General features: G+C 54.4%; 1 protein-coding gene across 4 annotated transcripts in view; it reads left to right on the top strand.

Moving 5' to 3' along the window:
• The window catches only part of ZBTB7C (zinc finger and BTB domain containing 7C), a 350,726-nt gene that overhangs the window by 238,870 nt on the left and 93,992 nt on the right, over nucleotides 1-17,864 (top strand). Inside the window, exon 1 of one of the 4 annotated variants that reach the window (XM_060613795.3) lies at nucleotides 2,706-2,964. The exons of the other annotated variants lie outside the window; for them this stretch is intronic. The gene's annotated coding sequence lies outside the window, so the exon portion shown is untranslated. Of the gene's footprint in view, nucleotides 1-2,705; nucleotides 2,965-17,864 lie in introns of those variants that run through there. 4 annotated transcript variants of the gene reach the window in all.

The raw sequence follows: 17,864 nt of genomic DNA, 5'->3' as shown, positions 1-17,864 counted from the left end.
CTGACCCAGGAAGAGGGGTGGGGGTGGGAAAGACTGGAGAGAGGAGTGGGGGGCGGGGAGCGAGAGGGAGGGGTCCACAGAGGGCCCAGGAAGAAGCCACATCCCAAAAGGAAATGCACAATAACAGATCTAGAGTCCGGCCAGCCCAGAGCCCCTTCTGTGGGTGGCTTTGGTCGCCTCCTCGGTCCCTTCCCCCACCCCACCCCACCCCTCCGAGAGAGACGCCTTTATGTTTCTGTTCCCAAGAGGCACCTGGCACGGAGACTGAGAACAAGGAGGCAAGGCTGGAGGGGCCAAGGGGTAGGGCTCTCCACTTTTTGCCCAGAGCCCTTCCGAAGGGTGTGTCCCAACTGGGCACACACAGACAGTGATTAAGGAGGAGGGCTGGGGGGAGGGATGACATTCACTGTCCACTGCGGGGGCCCAGCCGGTGGGCTGGAGAGTGGCCAGCCCTCCCCCCTAGGCTCTTGGCCGCAGTATCCTCGGCCCTGGCACCACCCACTGGCCTACTCAGACACTCCTTTGGGTTGGGGCTGGAGCCCTGCTAGGAGGGGCCGCCTGGGGGCAGGCTGGGCTAGGCACCACAGCTCTCCCCCACCCCTCCTGGCAGCCTCCCTCCACCACCCCTCTGCCTACATCCAGCTCCAGCTGGGTTTGAAAGACGTGCTCCAGTCCTCCCTCCCTCCCTCCCCTGAAAGCAGTCCCTGCCCTGCGCTCTCTTTCAGCCAGAAGCTGCACCTATAAACTGGGTCCATCACATAGACCCCGACCTGCTGCTGTACCCACCTCGACAGCCTTCTCACCCAGGCCAGCTGCCCGCTCCCCAAGCCTTCATTCCCGCACCTGACATGCCTTCCTGCTCACGGTAGCACACACTTCCAGAGCCGTCTAGCCTACCTCCTGGAGCCCTCTCCAGATGATCCCTGTCTTCCTGACTGTTCTCAGCTCCTTGTCTGCTGTGCAAAATTAGCACCCTGTCTTGATGGACCCCGCACAATGCGCTACGGGCCTTGCCCCACACTGGCCAACCCTCGGTGCTTTATCTCCCCACCAGACGTGAGGCCCACCCCACCTCTGCCCAGGGCATTGAGGCAAACCCCTGTGGGTGCACGACAAACACTTCTGGACTGATACTGATTCCATCCAGGTCATGTGGTGGCACTTTTACCTACCGGGTCTGGGAGTGGAGTATGGAGTTACACATGATTGGATATTTAATTAGTGACTCTGTGGACAAAGGGATTTGCCTTTTCGTTCTTTGGCTTGGGTGTTCCGGGAGTACGTGGTTTTTGATAAAAAGCTATGGAGTCATCCAGTCTTGGAAACTGTCCACCTGCCCTGGTTAAGTGCTTCCCCTTCTGAACTTCAGTGACTGATTCCCTGATTTAGCACCCCCTCCCCACCCTACTCCACACCTCCCTGGCTCTGAGACCCTCTGTTGCCTCGCACACCATCCATGGCCCTCCCACCACAGCAAGCAGGGACTGACAGACTCATCCTTGCCCTTGCCCATGGGTATTTACAGTTTTAGAACCACAGGGAGAGACCCTTCCTGCCTTCCCGAAGCAGTTTTGCCTGCCTGGTACAGGCTTTGTGCAGGGCGTGGCTCACAAAGGAATGAATCACTAACACTGGAATTTCAGGCAGGGGGCACCTGTTGGAGGAGATATTTTAGTCGGAACCATCTTCCTAGTGTTCTTGACCTTCATGGACTGACGGACCTTTGGGATTTACCTTTGACTCTGGGGTACTTTAAGGCTAGTGGCCTGGCCTTGGAAGAGGGGCAGAGGCCACAGAGGGCCAGGACCCCCATTGGTCTCCTTTGGTTTGTGGGGCTTCTCCATGAAACGCGGAGATGCTGATCACCAGGGAAGAAGAGCTCCCCTTGGCTCCTCCCATGTTTCTGAGAACTGCCAGCCTAGGTACCAAGGGGTTAACGAAGATTTCCCCCAGGTGAAGGACAGTTGCAGGGGAAAGAGGGATGACAGAGCCAGGAGCCTCCCCACTGGCAGTTTTCAAAAAGGGTGTAGCATGTGGCTTTAAGGAGCAGCTTGGGAGAGGGTGCTGTAGCCACACCTCCCTGTGATTGGTGGTTGGCCCACCCCACATGCGGACTGTTGGATCTCCGGTTGGCATTTCTGAGTCAGGCTTCCAATGGAGACAAAGCAATGGAAAGCCTGTCAGATATGTTTGCTGTGGGTGAGCCCTGTCCGCGGGTGCCCCCGCGCGCAGGCCCCTTGACTCCACCTGGGCCAAACCCAGGTGGACACCCTGGTGGAGGGAGCTGCCGTTCTGTGCTTCCTTCCTGCACTTCCCTCTGTTTTATATGCCCCTTGAATGCTTGCAGTACAGTGTTTGATTTGGTCAAGTTACGTTCAAGACCCTTTGAGCAGAAGACGTAATTCTGGTAATTTTATTGGGCTCAGGTTTCAGGCAAATGGAAGTAAAATTGCCTTTAAAAACAAGAGACACACAGAACTGAGTAAAACAATAATAATAAAAGGCTGCCCTGGTTTGAGAAAAGTGGGAAGGCATTTTGTGAAACATTCAGAGGGAAGAAGAAATAACAGGAGACCAGGAGAGAGGCGGGGGGGGGGGGGGGGAGGAATCCTCTACCACCCCTACTTTCATATCTGCTTTACCTTTAGGAAAGAGCTTCGTTTGCGTGCTCTAAAGTGAAGCATAAAGCGCCACTAGTGAAGTTGGTCCTTGTCCCGCGCTTAGCAGTACAGGTGGACGGCAGGGGCTGCCTGCCAAATACTTTGGTTGGAGGGAGGGGTGGGAGTGCTCTCTTCAAAACCACTCCTGGAATGGCTTAACTCGCCCAGCGCGAATCAATGACAACCTCCCGCCGGCCGCGGCAGGCTCCCCTGAGCAGCGCTGCCGCGTGGATCCCCAGCCCGGGACCCTGGCGGCGCTCAGGACACGGCCCGGGCACGAGCGCGGCGCCCCCGGGGCGGCCAGGTGGGTGTGCGGCGACCCGGCCCGGGCGGCGGGGAACGGGGCCCGGCAGGGGGCGGCGGGGCGGCGGAGGGAGGTAAGCGGGGAGCCCTTCGGGGCGCCGCGGGGACCCCCTGGCCCCAGGCGTGGGCTCCGACAGGCCGGATGGGAGTGGCGGCAACGGCAGCAATTTCAAACCCGCTTTGGGCCGGCCGAGCGCGCCGGGGACACGGGGGCCGGGGCTCCTGGGCTACCGGCGGGGCGCGCGGCCGCGTCCCTCCCGGCCGGACGCAGAAGAGAGTCTGGAACTCTGTAGAGCAACTCTCCTGGCTTGCTCCGTGCCCGCGGCCCTAGCGGGCAGCCTTCGGTAGCGGGGAGAGGGGACAGCGAGGCGCGAGGGCCGCTCCGGAAGGGAGTGGCGGACAGACGCGGATCGTTTAAATTCCCTCCCTCCAAAAAACCTCGGGCTTCCCCAGTGTCAGATGCAAAACTTGGGTTTGGGGGACGAGGGGCAAAAGCAGAGACAACTCGGGGCAGAAGTCGAGGGCCGGACGGGGGGGCAGAAATTAAAGGGGAGGACTGGCAGGAGTCGCCGTTGCAAGCTGGAGAGGGTCGCGTCGCGATCCTTGGGCGGGAGCCGCTGGCAGAGCTGGGTGGGCGGGGGATCCTTCCCTGCGCTCCGACCTGGGCACGGTGGGCGGGACAACTCCCTCCGGGCCCGTTGAGTCCAGCCGGGGTCTCGAAGCTCCCGGAGCCTCAGGTGGGCCTGGAGACCGGAAGGGAGCGGCCCCGCGCGCCCCCACCCCTGCCGGCGCCCGCGCGCGCGGCGCCCGCCGGAGCGCCCGGTTCCCTGCAGCGGGCGCGGCGGGGCCGGGGAAGCACTCCTCAAAGAGCCCAGCGCGGAGCATCCCGAGTGGGGGCGGTTTTCTCGTGCCTGTGGTGAGCGCTCCGGGGGGGGGGGCGGGGGGCGCCCGGTGCGGTTGCCCCAGTTTCTGGCTTGTGTTTTCCTGGCTGCGGGCAGGTGGGGCAGGGGACGACTGCGCTCTTTCTTTTAACCCTTGTTATTAATGAATTCCGAGGACTCATTGGCAGGCTGTGGGCATAACCCTTCCAATCCCTCTAAATGCAGAATTTTGAAAATGGGAAGGAAGTGGTTGAGACAATGGGGCAGTTTTCTCCAGATTCGATTGAAGATTTTGTGGGAGGGGAGGGGATGGCCCTGCTGGATTCAAGTTTAAGCTCCACTCCACCCAGTGATGTCCTGGGGGGATGACAAGGGTCAGGAACCTCCTCTGGATAGATCTCCAGGAAAGGACAGTAAGTAACCTGGCTGCCCTGGTTGACCCTCTTGCCCTTAAGGCCCAACCTGGACTGAAAGGGAGAGGAAAGCCACCCTCCCCAAAACGGCTGGGGTCTCTGTCTCTTAGGGCTAGTGCTTGGGGGTGGGGGGGAGAGTACCGCTAGGGGAAGTATCTTTAGCACCCCCAGTTTACAATGAGGAGGGACTGAGTCCCAGGGGACCAGCAGAGTCCTAGTGCTCCTTGCCCAGAACCATAGGACCCCAGTGCCGCTTGGGCCCTGAGGCCACCAGCCTAGGTTCCAGAACTTCATGAGATTGGGAGATTTGGATCACACCAAGCCCCCCCCCCCCCCCGAGACCTTGGGGAGACACAGACAAGACTCAGGCCTGAGCCACCACTGAGGGGTGGCCAGCACAGAGAGATGAGGGTTGCAAAGAATAGCGAACCTGGGTAGCAAGTAGACTGTCCTCAACAGACCTCTAGAAGAGCCACTCTGGGATCTGAGCACAGGCATTTTGGCAGCCAGTGATGTCAAGAAAGGCTGCAGATCAGAAGTGGTATTGGGGCAGGACCTGGTAAGGAGGAAGACCAGAAGAGCAAAGGCCTGGAGGTCACAGAGCTTTAGGCCTATCTTGTCATGTCCGTGCTGGGAGATAAACCAGAGAGGGTGCAGGCAGGAAGGAAAGGGATGGGGCATTGAGAGACCAGGTGCCAGACTGTGCTTGGCACACATTATCTACTGTGATCCACGAAAGCTGTCGGCTATGAATCACCAGCCCCACTTTGCAGATGAGGAAACTGAGGCTTAAAGGGGTTAAGTGAGCTGTCCAGCTTGTAAGTGACAGAGCTGGAATCAAAGCTGCCTGTTACACCGCACATCCTTTAGAATCTTATACTCTAGTTGGGGAGATGAGAATCACCTTGACATAAGTTTTATTTTATTTTTTTATATTTGAGACAGAAACAGAGAGACAGAGAGCGAGAAGGGGAGGGGCAGAGGGACAGAGACAGAATCCAAAGCAGGCTCCAGGCTCCGAGCTGTCAGCACAGAGCCCGACATGGGGTTCAAAGTCACGAACCATGAGAGCATGCCCTGAGCCTAAGTCGGACGCTTAACCGACTGAGCCACCCAGGTGCCCCAGGAATCCCCCTGATATAATTACAGCACAACACGAAATAGTATGTAAGTGTTACACACAATATTAACTGTTTTGAACCTCGGTTTCTTTCCACTCCGTCAGTCAATCATTTATTCAACAATGACTGTCTTGTCTAATGTGTGATTCCAGGCACCCTGCTAAGTGCTGGGCATACATTAGTAGCTGAAGTCCCCACCTGGTCCCTGGGCTCTACTCAGTGGGAATATAGCAACAGTACATCCTTCAGTGGGTATTGAGTGGATGAAATGCGACAGTGTGTGGCAAGGTGTTCCAGAAGCACTGCCCTGAAGGAGAAGCGGCAGGAAGCCTGGGTGAAGAGGACGGGTGGGAAGTTGGAATGATGAGCTGTCCCCAGGCTGCAGTCACAGGGACTCATCCCTGGCTCAAGAGGAAGCTGTGGGGTGCACACAGTATCCAGGAAGCTATTGGAACCCCCCGTGGCTCAGGTTATCAGCTTACGGATGTGGGTTCCAGTTCTGAGATGAGCTTTTAGATTTGGCACATCCCAGCTGGAGATGACAAGAACCCTGTGCAGCCTCCAGGAGGGCTGGCCCCTCTCTGGAGCAGGGCCAGCCAGGCTGGGAATGCCCCAGAACATCGCCCTCCTGATGCATCAGCTGTTGCTCTGTGGCCGGGGTGGCGCTTTCCACACCCACAGGTCTGGAGCTCCAGCTCTCTGACCTTCATCCGACCACCGGGGAGGCTTGTCCAAGTTCGCGGGACTTGGTAGCAAAGCCAGCACTGGACCCCGCGTCTCTCGGCCATCCGTAATCCTCACGGCGGCTTGCACTAGCCTTCCAGGGCATTTCAGGGCTCAGCTGTAAAGACCACCTGCTCGTGTCTCCACTTCAGTGCCATTTCCTGCTGTTCCTGTCCATCTCCATTGAGCCGACCTGACATATCCGTCCTCATAAAATGGTGTCAGATGAATCTTTGAGACAGAGCAGCCATAAATATTCCTAGGACATTTGGCCTCTTAACTCTCCTTCCATCTTCAACGATGTAACAGGCGTAAGATAACTACCTCTAAAATTAACTATCACTTTTGTGAGGAAGGTGAACTGATAAATCTTGCCTGGAAGCTAAGCCCACCTGAGTGATGTTCCGGGGCCTTCCTTCTCTAGAACTGACTTCCGGGAGGGACAGTTTCGATGGCGTTTTCCTTCTTCCTCCCCAGCACCCCGCCCCCACCACACCCCCCCCCCACCCCCGCACCTGCTTTTTCTAACCATATTGCATTCCCTTTTGATGTCACGGTGCCTGAATATAGGCATTTTCTCCCGATGTTGAGATTATCAGCCTGGAAAGCGCGGCGAGCGCCCAACTGGCTGTCCTGTTTGCAGCAATTACACAGGTGTATAATTGCATGGGGATGTTTGTTTGCTTAGCTCTTTCTCAGCCGTGCAGCCCTACAGGTTGGGCCAGGGATAGAGCTATTCAGTTTATTTTCCTTTGGCTGGGAACTTCAGAGATGAATAGAGGGAGGGGAATCTGGGGTTGAGAGATGGTTGCCAAGGGCAATTTGGAGTCTCCTTCATATTAGTCAGAGATTGTGTTTTTCCTTTCTGAAGCTGCCTGCCTCACAGCGACTTCCACGAAGGATTTTTCCCCCCATCTGTGTGTGTGTGTGTGTGTGTGTGTGTGTGTGTGTGTGTGTGTGTGTGCACGTTCATTTTTGTTTTGATTTTTCACTTGCTGGACTTCTCATGACTTAGCACAAAAAAAAATAGCTTGGGGAATGGGGGTGATGAAATGGGGCCTTTAAACAATGCGTTCTCCATGTCATTGCTTAATAAATTTGAATACTGATAGACCCTGAGGTATCATGATGGAGTGAGATGAGTAATTCCTTTGAAGGGAGAGTTTATCTTCAGTGGATGACTTTGAAAATTGCCACATAATTTAACTTTCCCTCTGCACATCTTGAGCCTGTGTTTGGAAAAAGAGGAATGTGGCCCGTCTTTCCGTCGAACTCCCTTTTGTTCCTTTGGCAGACCCCCCCCCCCCCCTCCATCGGGGCCTTGCCTGGGAGAGCAAGTCAACTCAGCCCCCTACCCGCTCGTAGTCACCCCTGCGCCCCCTCCGCCATGCCATGCAGGAGGCCGGCTAGGGAGAAGGAAGCTTCCCCTGCGGGTTAAGAGCTCTCCCCCAGTGGTGGCCTGGCTCCTGTCCACGTGGAGCGCAGAATAGAGAAGCTGGCAGGACCGAAGCCTGCCCGTCCTAGGGCAGCACCCTGGGGCAGGATGTTCCTCATCGGTGGAGAAGTGAGTTCATTCTCTGAACAAACTGAGTGAAACAACACTGAGACTCCAAACTGGAAAAGTTGCCTAATAATAGAGTACACAGTCTATGTCGGCGTTTTCAAATTAGATACAAACCAGAAGCAAATGTACACGTGACCCACCCACATGATGTCATAGAGCCGAACTTGGCACACTCATACGCCCAGGGCTCTTGCTTTCTTGGCTATGGATTCTGGCTGACGATTCTGTTACTGTTCAGTGGTTTCTGGAGTTAACAGGTTGGCTCATTGGTCTTTGTGAAGTTACAGGTAAAGACCACGGGAGAGGTGACCGTGATGCCAGTTTGTGTTGATGCCGGCCTTCCTTAAGCCTTAGGGAAGTCAGGCCTTAGGGAAGTCTAGCGGAGGATGCATCCGTTAAGCAGAGCTTAAATGATGGGAAACTTTCTAAGTTCTTAACAATAACACCTTTATTAAGTTATAATTAATGTACCACACAATTCACTCGTTTAAAGGTATAGAATTCACTGGCTTTTAGTATATTCACGTATGTACAACCATCACCGCAATCAATTCTGGAACATTTTCATCGTGCACAAAAGAACTCTGTACCCATTAGCGGTCACTCCTCATTTGACCTCAACTCCCCAGTTCTAGGTCACCAACAATCTACTTCTTGTCTCTAAACAGATTTGCCTACTCTGGACATTTCCTATCAACGGGATCGTATAGTATGTGACCCTTCATGACTGGCTTCTTTCTCTTTGCGTAATGTTTTCAAGGTCCATCCATTTGTAGTACGTATCCGTGCTTTATTCCTTTGTGTTTGTGAATGATATTCCTTATGGGGGGATATACCACATTTTATTTCTGTATTCATCAGGGGTGGGTGCTCGTTTCCGCGTTCAGCTCTTGTAAAGAATGCCAACGCGAACATCTGCGCACGAGGTTTTGTGTGGACCTAGGTTAGCATTTCTCTCTGGTGTTTACCTGGCCGTGGAAGTGCTGGGTCATACGGTATCTCCATGTTTTACCTTCTGGGAAACTGCCAGACCGATTTTCCCAGTGGCTGCCCCACTTTACATTCCCACCAGCAGTACGTGACGATCCCAGACTCTTCTCCACATCTTTGCCAACGCTTGTTGGTAGTACCTGCCTTTTTTTATTGTAGCCGTCGTACCTTCTAAGGGTTTATGTGCTCAAAGAAGCACCACCCAGGAAGTATTCTGGATTCAGCTCAGTCACATTCGTTTGCCATTCTTACAGTGAGAGCCATTTCGACTTCCGGATTGTCCTGCATGGTTGGGGTTTCCTCTGCGTGTCTGGATTCACTTCCGGTTTTCCCTGTATGTTTCGGTAGAACAGTTCAGGGTCCCACAGTATGACACGGGGCTTGGTGCTCTCATTCTCTTTCCCAAAGAGAATGCTCGAATGCTCCAGAGAGCTGGCGGTGGGGTCGGCTACCTCAGCCCCACTCTCTCCAGCTACAGCTGCTGATGGGAAAGCCAGGCCTTGGGAAGGGAAGAAATTGACCTAATGGAAGTGAATGTGGACAAGCTATTCAATGTTTGGGGCTTTGAATGGAGACATAACCAAGATCCTGACATTTTTACCCCATTGGATGACCCCTTTGGGACCACAAAGAAAGTTGGAGAGCTCTGACATCTTAACTAGGCGATGCAAGGCTGCCTTCTTGCTTGCTTGCTGGGGCCCTGAACCACCAGCAAGGCCCACAGATTCATCCACAGTTGCTTGGTGTGGCTTAGCGCTCCATTTCACACTGGGGCTTCAGCTCCGTGATGAAATAATTTTATTCCATTTTCATACCTGTGGGACTGGCTGGGGTAACACTCTGAACAAAGATACATTTGAGCTGAGAGAGATGGAGAAACTCACCTAGTTTGAATGACTGCCAAAGATTACAAAAAATTACCTGTTCCCCAGAACATAACTGCCGTGCTGGTCAGTGGCCATCCTGGAGCACTGTGTTCAATACAAGCAAGCCTCAGCACCAGAAATTCATTCCTGTAACTTCTGGGAAGTCACTGTCATGGACTTTGGCCGGTATGACCCCAGGAGCAGCTTGGGTCAGGCTCTGCTACGAATTTGCCCCTCACCTTCAAACCAGTGCGTAATGCAGCAGCCCCGAAACCTGATTAGAGGTGATCGCCTATGAAACCTTTGAACAGATTACAGGTGCCCCGGGCCCCACCCAGGAAGTACTGAAGAGGAAACCAGTTGTAGGAAAGATGTTTATGATGGAGGCTGAGAACACAGTTTGGCCTTTCTGGGCCTGGGTTTCTGTTTTCAAAATGAGAAACGGGACTAGATTGGTGTTCTTCAAAGGGATTCACTGCGCTGATCCAAAAACAGTTGTGCATGTGTCTCGTCTTGCACAAAATTTTATTTGTACCAGGCGGCTTCTGCGGCTGAAGAAAAATTCAGAGGGCCCTCGAGTAGATGGTTCCTGACGTTCATCTATGACAATTCTGAACATCACCTTCTCAGAGGACCATTGTCTCAACTTCTCAGAGGGGGGTATAGGAGGAGGAGTTGATAGCCGCTTGCTAATGGAGTCGTGCTCCATAGGGGCCCAGGCTACCCTGGCTGGCGGAGTGCACAGCTGTGACATGGCAGAATTCTACCCAGCATCCCTTTCTTCTCCCAACCCCCGTGATGGCATCCTTCCCGCTTGCCTTGAAGCACCCAGGATTTTCCTCCCCTATTTCTACTACTATGTCTAATGGCCCAGCGTGTCCTTCACTCACTTATCCATTCACTTAACCAACATTTCCCAAATACCCCCTATAGGTACCAGATGGACTGCCACTCCATCTTGGCCCTCAGTAGGCCAGCACATCTTAACCAGACAGGCAGCCTGAGGCTGATCGCCGGAGGGGCAATTTCAGGGCTCCTTGATTTGGATGCGGCAGCGTTTTGGAGAGGCCCAAATTCCTGGCACGTAGGTAGGGTGACCCCACCTCCAGCCCTGTGTACGAGCTCTGCCTCCCAGCCCTCCCCGCGCTGAGGCTCTGCCCTCATCCGGCTGCTGGGAAAATGCTTCTGTCATCCCCGGGGGCTCAGCCAAAGACGTGCCCTCCTCCTCAACTCCCACCTGCACGGAGCCTGGCAGGCGGAGGAGGGGAGGGGAGGGCTGCTTTCCTCCGAGATCTGAGCTCCGTGCTCCAGCCCTTGGCTCCCACCCCGTAACCCTGACTGGACAATTCACAGGACAGCTGTGCTCCAAGACTGAAATAATCACTGTTTATGAAAGCTGTTGCAGGGAGGGGGAGCAGGCAGAGGAGGGAAGGAAGGGTCGCATTTCTGCCTTCTAACAAGAGAGGCCAGGTGAGGCCCAGAGCCCTCTCCCTCCCTTGCGGGTGAATGCACACACCGATGACGACGCTAGGACATGAGAGCCCTGCTTTAGGGTGCTTTGAGAGATTTTTGTTTTGTTTTGTTTTCTAATGAAGAACCTTGAAGGCTCATTTGAATAGGGATTAATGTCTCTGTGGTCTGGACCCGCAGAGAAGGAGAAATTCTAGAAGGGTAGAAGTTGCAATAAAAGGAAGCAGGCTTGGTCTGCCACCTCCCACTGATCAGCGAGGCCTCCTTGGTTGGGGACACGTGTTTGAGGCAGATTTCTGGGCATTGCTGTATTTTCCTTTGGACTGTGTGTGTGCATGCCTGTGTGTGTGTGTGTGTGTGTGTGTGTGTGTGTGTGCGCGCGCGCGCGCGCGGGCGTGTGTGTGTCCCCTCGGTGAACTCCACACTAAGAATATTGACTGCCTAAGCTGTGAGCTTTTGACCAGGTGACAAGGACCAGTTATGAAGCCTCCCTGAGTGTCTTCAACCCCTAGCTTGTCATCACTCCATTTTGGCAATTTTTGTGGAGGGCAGTGAAACAGGCATTTACTGTAAACTTTTTTTTCCCTGGTACTTCCGTGCTCTTCTTTCAAAGTTCAAATTCCTCTACCTCCTGGGGTCTGCCCAACTGGAATTATTCTGTGTGCCCAAGTCACCCCACAGCCCCCATCTCTTAGCACCCCTGCAAAAACTCTCACCTTGTCCTCTCTTTCAGATCATCTGACCCAGTTATTAGGAGATAGCCAGTTTTTTGTGCTAATTCACATCAAGGTGTAGAAAACACTGGCCGCCAAGTTACCCCCTCTGCGGGGTTTCCGTCCTTGAAAGAGGGGGCTCACCAACCCACATTTCTAATGGTGGCATGGCAATAAGACAGAATAAATAACTCTGGGCAGAGCATGGGGCGGTTCATGTGGGAATGGGGACATCCGTGCTAGAACTACTTCAATGAAGCGACTTTGGTCCTTGCTTGTGATGCCTGGGCACAGAGGTGGCCTGGGGAGGGGGGCGGGGCATGAGTTGAGAGGAGGGTGAGTGACCAGAAGGAGGGTACCCTAGGGTGCACTGCAGGGAGAGCTGGGCAGGTGACAATGGTTTCCCTGTCTGTAGGCCAGGCGGTTGCTTCAAGGTAACGCTGGGGGTGACCCACCTGGCCCAGGAAAGCTGGGAAACAAATGAGTGAATGCAAAGATGGAGCTAAGGGGTGCTTGGGCCTTGGGGCAATGGGCCCCGTAGCTGGCCCCATGCATATCCAGCTCTGGGGTTCTCAACTCGGAGGCTCCTCCTCCCCACCCTCTTCTGTCGGGGTTCTCTGCTGAGGGGTGCATCCCTACACCATCTCTGCCCTCCCTCCACCCCACTCCCGTGGTGCACCCTCTAAGTGAACCTGGCCTCCAGCTCTTAGAAGTTTTTCCAATAACATGGCGGTGAACTCTTTGCAGACCCAGGCAGAGGAGAGAGCCTGGGCGTCAGCCAACCCAGAGCCTGAGTCCATGCTGGGTTGAAAGGCCCAGGCCAAGTGAGCCTCATGTGGAGGGAGCCAGGAGAGGATGGGTGGGGCCCTGGGAGGAGAAATTCCCTGCAATCGGAGGGGCCATGATAGGTGATACCTAACCAGCAAGGGCAGAAGTGGCCAGACCCTGAGTGGCCCTAGAAAGGACAGGGAGGCAGCTCTCTGGCCCTCACCTTTCAAAGGTGATCATCCATATACCCAGTTAAGACCAGAACTTGAAAATGAAGCAAGATGCTATAGAATCAAGTGTCACACTCAGCTGAGTGGTCCGGAAAGGCAGTGCCATTCAGGGTCAGAGCGGCGGGTGAGGGGCAGGGCACTCAGGAGAGGTTTCACCAAGGTGCTCTGAACTGGGACTGAGGGTGAAACAGCATGGCACAGCCTTGTAGCACGTAGGCTCTGGAGCCAGGGCCGGGTTTAAGCCCCAGCTCTGTCATTTACAGGCTCTGTGGCCTTGGGCTTGTAACTTAACCTCCCTGTGCTGCACTTTCCCCATGTGTAAGATGGGAAGGAAACCTCACCGGGTTGCCGTGAGGACTGAACAAGGGAACTCCTCCGTGCCCAGCCTCTACGTGTTGGCCGTCACCATTTGGGCAGGATGAATGGCGATGCATCACAATGGCCCATTCCAGGCAGGTGGGCGCAGGTGACACGAGCATTTGGCCAGGATCTCCCCTGGAGGCGGGAACTGTCTGAGATTTTGGAAATAAGCTGAGCAGCACCCTGTGGGAGATGTGAGTCCAGAGTCGGTTTCGGGTGCCTGGATTAAAGCCACTGGTGGTCATGTTGGGCAGGGCTGGGCTCTGAGCCCTGCTCTGATGGGGACGGAGGGGACAGCACACCAGGATGTCTTCAAGTTCCACGGTGTCACGGGGTAGATTACAGATACGGTTCTTCTAGTGTATTTAATAAGAAACCCCTTAGGCTTGTGACAAAATCCTGGCCTGCTCTCAGATTCCGTCGATTGACCAACGGCGGTGAAGGATTATCATGTATTTTCAAATTACTACCAGCTATCAAATCAGAGCAGGTAATGAAGGTGCGGGGTCGGGGGGGGGGGGGGGGGCGGTGATCAGCATGAGAGATAATAAAGGAAATAGAAAATATTAGTACGTAAACTGCTAAAATGATACCCACTGAAGACATGAAATGTTCTAAAAATGGTGTTATCACCAAAGAACGGCCCTGGCCGAGTTCACAAAGCTTCCCACAGCATGCGTTGCAATGCTCGGTGCTATTGCAGTGGCCTTGTGCCCGCCGCCCTGGCTGCCCTGTTCTTGGCAGGGCCCTTCCGGGATCACTTGCCTGAAGTGCACGAGAGAGAGGGTTCTCCCTGGTCACACGTTCTTAGAATGCACCACTGGCTATCAGAGTGCAGCCACGCCACACCGCACCAGAGAGACATCTGCTGGACGGTGTCTCCCAGGGCCGTCTGGGCAGGGTCAATGCCCTGGATGTCCTAGTCCACTGGGGCCACCCGACGAGGAGAGGCAGACAACGTCGGAGTGTCCCAAGGACCGCTTGCTCCAAAAATCCTTCCCCACAGATGGCAGAGCCAGAATATGGGTCTACCTACCCCGAAGACCACACTCTTGCCGTGTTGCTTGACTGCCTCTTGTAGCCATTGAGTTGTTACGGCCAGCACCCCTCCACCCTGCCTCCCGGCCTGCTGGGACCCGAGCACCAGGATAGAGAAACCCTGAAACAAGGTGCTTTGACGGGTGGTTTCCCAGGCACAGAGAGCTCCCTGCACTCTCTGTGACCAGGAGGTTCCCCAGCAAGGTGGCCGGCAGCCAGTGGCTCAGCGGGGCAACAGCGGATGTCTGGGAGGCAGCCAAGAGGAGACACACTTTTGGGGCTGCGGAATCTCGTTCCTCGGGACGTTATTGAGTCCAGAGTCTCATTCAGGAGTATGAACCCTTCTGTGGCTTCAACAGCAAGAGGCACTTGCTGGGGGACAATCCCTTAGCCTGCGTTCTAGTCTTAGCTCATCCACCTGTGGCCGGGTCACTGTGGACTTCTTGGAAGTTCTGAGCTTTGGATTACTTCATCAGTACATGGCAAAAATTACAGCTGCCTTCTGAGCTGACGGAAGAATTCAAAAGATAAATCATGTACCACATCTCAGGACCTTGGCATTTCTCCTGTCGCTGCAGAAAAGCGAGTGATCAGATCAGCCGCCGTTGCCCCTGCCTTGACCTGGCCTTCAATTCCCTCCTGACCATCCCTATACTGGCAGAGGGGCTTGGAGAGAGGGTGACAGCGAAGGGTGACAGCGAAGGGTGACAGCGAAGGGCTTTCTCCCTAACTATCTCTAAAACCCTTCCTTTCCATTTCCCAAACAGGCGTCTCTGCTTTTGCATTTTCTCACTCACCTCTGCTCCTTGAGGAACCGGAGCCCCTCCAGGGTCAGCTTAGACAAATGGACAGACACCAACTAGTATCCCATGACTATTCCCAGTGCCCCAGCCAGTGAGGGCAAGCACCCCTGCCTCACTCCCAAGGCCCTGGGACCAGCCAGCCACCACCCCCCAAATCCTCTGCATCACTATGCCCCAAAGGGCCCGTGGTCCTTGCACAGTTAGGACTCTTACCGCCGGTTCTGTTGGCAGGCCAGCAGGGATGGGCGCACACACTCCTGTCCCCTGCACCCAGCCAGCTATCTGTAACAATGATAAATGTAATCAATAATAGCATAGGCAATAATTTAGTAGTGAAAACATCTGAAAAAGGCAATTAGCGACAAAACACCACGATTCTCCAAGGTAGTTGGTTGCATTTTGTCTGGCCCTGGGGACGATGCGGATTCTGTACGAGCATGTGCTGTTGGCTCCTGGTGAAGGTATATTCTAGGCATCTCCTAACCCATTCACATGGGGGCACCCATTGCCACCTTCTCCCATCTCCGGCTCGCTTAGGGTTCTCAGGCAGACAGACTGCAGGCTTCATTTGGCTTTTCCGTCAACCCTGCAAAGTTCAACATTACTAGGTGAGGGTCACCATGACCCAAAGGAACGGATGCCAATTAAAGGGGCCCGGTTTACCTGGAGAGTGGGGGAGATAGTACCCAGCTTGTGATCCCCAGGTCGTGGGGTTAACGTGACAACTGAAATGTTTCCTCGCAGACAGCTTTGCCTTAATTGGCATTTTTCCTGGCTGGCTGAGCCCTACAGGAAAGAAACCATCTCACTGTCCCCAGGCTACCTCACCTCCTGTCCATCAGGGAACCCCAGAGCTGAGCATCATACATAAAATACGAGAGAACCATCCCTTCTTGTTAATAAACAGGACTGCAACGTGTATGTATTTGTACTTTACAAATTCATTACTAAAAAAACGTACTTGACAATTGCTAAGGAAAACTGTATTTTCAGAGTATATCTTAAACAACATTTATTTCTACATCCGCTGTTCCTCTAAGCGCTTACAGTCTGAACGACAAAATTAACCCTGAGTGCTACTGTTTGCGTTATATTCAGTGTTGCAGTCCCTGTTTCTCCAAGGCTGGGGGCTCTGGGCAGGTGGCTAGAAGGCAGAGTTCAGTATGAGGATGTCAGAGTTCCCAGGGAATCCACTCCTGCAGGAGGTGGAGGGAGGGAACTTGAGGGGCAGAGGAGACACTGATAATGAGCCCCAACAGCTTCAGCCCAAACCATAGGAACTTTGGAGCTGAAATGACCCCCTCTGGTTTGTCCCAGGTTGGGTCAAAACGCCCTGTCTTAATAGAGCCCTTGATGCCTTAGGCAGGCATTGAATGTGGGTGTCCCTGGACAGGTATGTCTTTGGGTCAGGTGGCTCTGCAGCCCAGGAAATCCTCCAAGGGCTGTTCTGAGCTGAGGGCTGACCGCTGACTGCTTCCCAGCAGCGAATGTGGAACAGGACCTGGGTGGGTCACCTCTGTGCCCTCTGCACTCTGTACATGGCTTGTCTTTCTCGTTAGTTCGTAAACTTACTGTAGACAGGAAGTGTATCCCATAAGGCCCTCTCCTCCGCCCACAGCCCTTGGCTTTGCATGGAGCCAAGCACATGATAGGTGGCCATAAGGCAGTCAGTGATCCATGCTTAGGTACCGTTATAGGCAGCAGGCTGGAGGTCTCTGTGCCTGGGGACCCATCACCCAGGCCACAGCTGCCAGGAGGGAGATGCTACAGTTTAGGGTGTCAGCCAATTTGGACAGAGCCCCAGGGACAGGCTCCTCCCAGCCTCACCCCTCCCTTCTACAGGGGGTCAGGGTCTGGTGGGGGTGGGGGTTGAGGATTACATTGTGTGAGTTACATAAGCTGCTGCCATTGTGTCTGTTCACGCACTCCTTCATTCGTTCATTCGTTTGTTCATTCATTCGTTCATTCATTCATTCATTCATTCATTCACGGAGCACCCCCCAGTGAATCTGGCACAGGGTCACAGAGGCACAGGGTGTGGGCAGTTTTCCTTTGTGGGGCAGACTGTCTATACAGCTGGATGGGGACTCCCCACTCCCCATTCTGGAACACTCCCTCCCATTCCAGGGAATTCTTGCTCATGTTCATTTGGCCTCTGGTTCTCTCCTCTCCCTTGGAATGCCCCCGCCCTGGTTCCACCCCGTGCACTTTGCTGCCCATTCCAGATGCTTCACCGGAGCGTGTTGTAACAGATTAAGTCAGCCTGATGCCTGCGCTCCCAGCCTTCACCAGCTTCGCTCTTCTGAGCCCTCTCAGCGAAACCAGCTAGAACTGCACGGCAAGTGGGGGTAAATGGCACCACTTGCTTAGAGGCCCCTTTCACGGGGAACTTGCACATGGGCAGGACGGCACGTGTGCTCTCTACCCTCACCCCCTACACAGCCTGCTCCAGCAGTCCGTGCGCCTCTAAAGTAAAGATAAAATAACGACTCCATCTTCATAAGAGAGAGAAAGAGGAGTAACAATCGAGGTAGTCCAAAATCAGAGAATGGTGATACCCATTTTCTGCCATCCACTCGGTTGAATATCGTATACCATGAACAGGACAATCGCAGACCTTGCCCAGCAACGCGGAAGTGGATGTATGAAGCACCATTAAAAGAAGTAACAGAACAAAGCTTGTGCTGCCCACGCCGTTGTGCCTCCACCAGGCTGTGCTGGCATCCGTATCGTCCATGCAGATCCCCCTTCCCGAGCCAGACCCGATGGCGCCCAGCTCAGCTCAGCCAGCTGCGAGCACCTCCCCCAGCACAGGCAGGAAACCTCCCCAGACTGTAAGTCAGCAGGGACCGTGGGGTCTCATGGGGCCCCAGGCACAGGTCGCTTCACACTTTAATTCTCCAGCTTCGCCGCTGCTACACCATGAGAAGCCGGCCTCCCCGGGCCCCCCTGGAGCCCTCA

Source organism: Panthera onca, chromosome D3 (genome assembly GCF_046562875.1).
Source record: "Panthera onca isolate mPanOnc1 chromosome D3, mPanOnc1 haplotype 2, whole genome shotgun sequence".
Taxonomy (NCBI): domain Eukaryota; kingdom Metazoa; phylum Chordata; class Mammalia; order Carnivora; family Felidae; genus Panthera; species Panthera onca.
This window is presented reverse-complemented; position numbering and strand designations above follow the sequence as displayed.